At 34.6% G+C, this 3,852-nt stretch overlaps 1 long non-coding RNA gene across 1 annotated transcript; it reads left to right on the top strand.

Moving 5' to 3' along the window:
* Window positions 1-2,403: 2,403 nt before the first annotated feature.
* Window positions 2,404-3,306, top strand: LOC137246470 (uncharacterized). Its single transcript, XR_010951511.1, has 2 exons — window positions 2,404-2,604; window positions 2,736-3,306. It is a non-coding gene; the product is annotated as an uncharacterized lncRNA (long non-coding RNA).
* The last annotated feature ends 546 nt before the right edge of the window (window positions 3,307-3,852 follow it).

Here is a 3,852-nt window from a genome sequence, read left to right as displayed (position 1 = left end):
AATCAAAATTGTTTTGATTTCTACGTTCCGGGCTACGTACGTACGGGCGTTGCACATCGCACAGTGTTTCATGTAGAACAAGCTAGCTGGACAAAAACAAAGTTCTTATTCCAAGAAAAGTGTAATGAGAAATGAAAGAAAACAAACAAAATAACGGGATTTTTGGTTTTTTTTGAGATGTTTGCTCATATATATTGAGTAATTGAAGTAAGAAGGCAGGAGTGGCCGTAAAATGCATTGATTAATTTGCAAAATTTTTGTTGAATATTAAGATTCATATTTATTTTAAGTGAACATTTTTACATAATTTTTTTGATGGATTCTAAGCTCGAAGGTAAGTAAAAATTTCTAATAGTAATTCTTTCAGAATTAGAGTATTTTCAATATATTTAACATTCCGTTATTAAGAAGAAAAGGTATTTTTTCCCTATATTTTTAACTTTAGGGACAAAAAAGTTACATACATCCGCGGACATCCGGGCTTAATTTTACATATGTTATAGTCGCAAGTATTATCTAACAGTCGAAAGAAAAAACCATTGCGAATTCTTTGCACATCTACTTTTAATTTTTTTTTTTGTAGATTTAGTTATCTCTACATATAAAATAGGATGTATGTACGTACCAGCTCCGACGAGATATTTGAACATTTAAAGCTGATCTACAAACGGCAAAACCAATTCCCTGGTACAGGGAACAAACACGTAGCCATAAAACATACAAACACGCGCAAGGTCAACAAGAGCACACCAAAAGCAAAAAGGCGAAGATTATTGACTTCAACCTGCCACAACCTACCGCACCAGTCACCAAGGCATAAAAACAGGTACATAAAATGGATTGATGAAGATAAACCAAAACCAGGTTTCGGCAATACCAATGACGGCAACACTGCTCGTAGGTTTTTCGAAAATTCTGAGGCTAGTGCTGAGGTTACGGGATTGGATGTAACGCTCATCAAAAGATTCGACACTCTCCTTCGCGCATTAGCATCTGGGTACAATATAAATATCCAAATATTTGAAAAATTTGCGGTCGAGACTAAAAAACTATACTCTCTATCCATGGTTTAATATGCCTGTTACAGTTCATAAATTCTTAGTGCATAGTACTGAAATTATAAAATCAGCAATTTTACCTATTGGTCAACTTTCCGAGGAACCACAGGAAGCCCGTAACAAAGATTTGAGACGATTCAGGGATTATAACACACAAAAGCAGACGCGTGAAGCCACGAATGGAGATCTTATGAATATATTGCTTATAACATCTGATCCTTTAGTTAACAGTTTTAGGGAGATACCTAAGAAAATATTTAAAAGTCTGACTTCAGAAGTCTTAAATTTACTGTCCCCCGATAATGTTGAGGAGTCAATAAATACCCCAGTTGTTTCAAGCTTTCACAGTAGTGTTGCTGATGCTCATGACTATTCCACAAGTGACTCATCGAATGAAAGTGATGATAGCGAATAATAACATAATTATAAAAGATAACCTACCCTATAACTTTTTGTTGGATCAGGTTTTATTCAGTTTAAATCTATTGTCTTTTCCAATTTGTATGATACTTTACTTTTAAGTTTTTATAATAAGTAATTTTCACATAATTAATTTAATTATTTACATTGTTATTATTATTATTGTAATTAACTTTTACATTCCTGACTTGCACTATAAAATAATTCTGTAAAAATTGTAGTGCCAGGATAAATACTCAAATAAATACAAAATATGTATGTACATATGTACAGTCACTCACATAAATAAGTGGACACCCCTTTTTGGATAATTCTTACAATTTTCGCTTTCGCAAATTTATTTTAACTAATTTCCCATAAGAAAATTTGTCACGATCTATAACAAAAACTAAATTATATTTAAAAAATTCGACGAATTTTCATAAAAAATTTTAATTTTTTTCCGAATTTTTAGAATTTTTTAGAGTATTGAGATTTGTATTCCATTCAATTTAAGCACAATAAAGTAATATTCTTAAGTCCTTTAAATTTTTTTTGGATCTATGTCACTTATTCACATGAGTTACTGTATATGAAATAAGCAAATGTATGCATATGAAGTAAAATTTTGGAAAAAAATAAAAAAAAAGAACATATGGCTGAAAAAAATGACGTAGTTGTAATAAATGACTGCATATGAAACGGAAAATCTCATAAAACAATTTTGTCCAGCTAGCTTGTTCTACACGAAACACTGTGCGTCGGTGAGTTTTCGTTTACATTGCACACTCATAAGATAGGTCGTGTCAGCTGACACTTTTTGGTACGTACGTTCGTGAGTAATTGCCGCATAAGGCTTGCAATGTCCGAGACTCTCTCAATATAATTTACGAACTTAAGGGCGGTTGTTTGCACATTATTTTTCTACCCAGTCTAATGCACATACCTATGTACGTACACAAATTTCTATTGTATGGCTAAACTCTACAAGCACCACCTTTTGCTTTGGTACAGCAGCGTACGTTTTGGTTCAGTTGAACTTGATTTGTCTTACCTTCCGGTTGCAGTTAAGGCTTCTTTAATAAAAAAGGGAAAGAACAATATTATCATTAAACAAGCAGCACTGTAACAATTTCGATTTTAAGAGGTAACAACGAAAAAAAATTGGAAGTTGAAAAAAATCACGAAGTCTTGGGATTGATTATTATAAAAATTTTACAAAAATGTGCTTTTTATTGCAATCCAATCAAAATATCATACCTACTTTTATATTTTTAGGCAATCCTGTTTGCGTATGATATTACGGCTACGAGGGCTGCCAATTAACCCACAGAGAAACATGCCTGGCCATAAGGGTAGCGCCTTTAGAAGACCTATTGGAACAAAAAGTTGATGAGGCGTAGAAAATGTGTTTTAAATAGTTACGTTTAAAATTATACATGCAAGTCTGTTAAAAAATTGCGATACTCGTTAACACATACTTACATACATATATGTAGGTATTCGGTTTCGTAGTGACTCACCTTGCAAATGAACCGATTCATAAATATTTTAGGCTGCGGTTTTCGTAAGAGTGATATTTATTCAATTGAAATCACTTTTTCATTAAAATACCGACATCTTATTTATTAAAGTCGTTGGTACGGCCAACTATGTATCTCTTACCGAAGTCGCAGCCTTGTTTTGAAAGTTAGTAAGCTCTATGTGAATATCATATCAATTGTACACAACCTTCAAGAAGTATACATCAAAATTATAATAGAATGTAACTATAAGTAACTTGTAAGAATAACCATTTGTAGATTCTACGTTCTAGATTAATAAAACAATATATATGTAGAAAAAGATATTCGAATCGTACCTGTTGTTGTAGCGATAAGGTTGCTCCCCGAAGGCTTTGGGGAGTGTTATCGATGTAATGGTCCTTTGCCAGATACAGATCCGGTAGGCTCCGGTACCACAACAGTACCATTAAGGTGCTAGCCCGACCATCTCGGGAACGATTTATGTGGCCACATTAAACCTTCAGGCCATCCCCACCCCCAAGTTCTATGAGGAGCTTGGGGTCGCCAGAGCCTCGTCTGTTAGTGAAACAGGATTCGCCGCGGATAGGTGAGGTTGACAATTGGTTTTGGAGAAGCTATATATTGCGCTGACAACCTGAAGGGTTGCGCTACACAGCCCCTTGAATCTGGTATTTTAGTCGCCTCTTCGACAGGCATACCTACCGCGGGAATATTCTGACCCCCTAACCCGCTGGTTTGCGAACCGTACCTCGTCTTGATGAACACTATCCTGGAATCATTTTTCTTTCAGACGATAAGTTAGGTTCATTCATGGAGTATTTTGATACCTCAATTAGGTCCGAAAGTACGAATCTGCTCTTGCACACCGA

Source organism: Eurosta solidaginis, chromosome 3 (assembly GCF_040869045.1).
Source record: "Eurosta solidaginis isolate ZX-2024a chromosome 3, ASM4086904v1, whole genome shotgun sequence".
Classification (NCBI taxonomy): Eukaryota; Metazoa; Arthropoda; class Insecta; order Diptera; family Tephritidae; genus Eurosta; species Eurosta solidaginis.
This window is presented reverse-complemented; position numbering and strand designations above follow the sequence as displayed.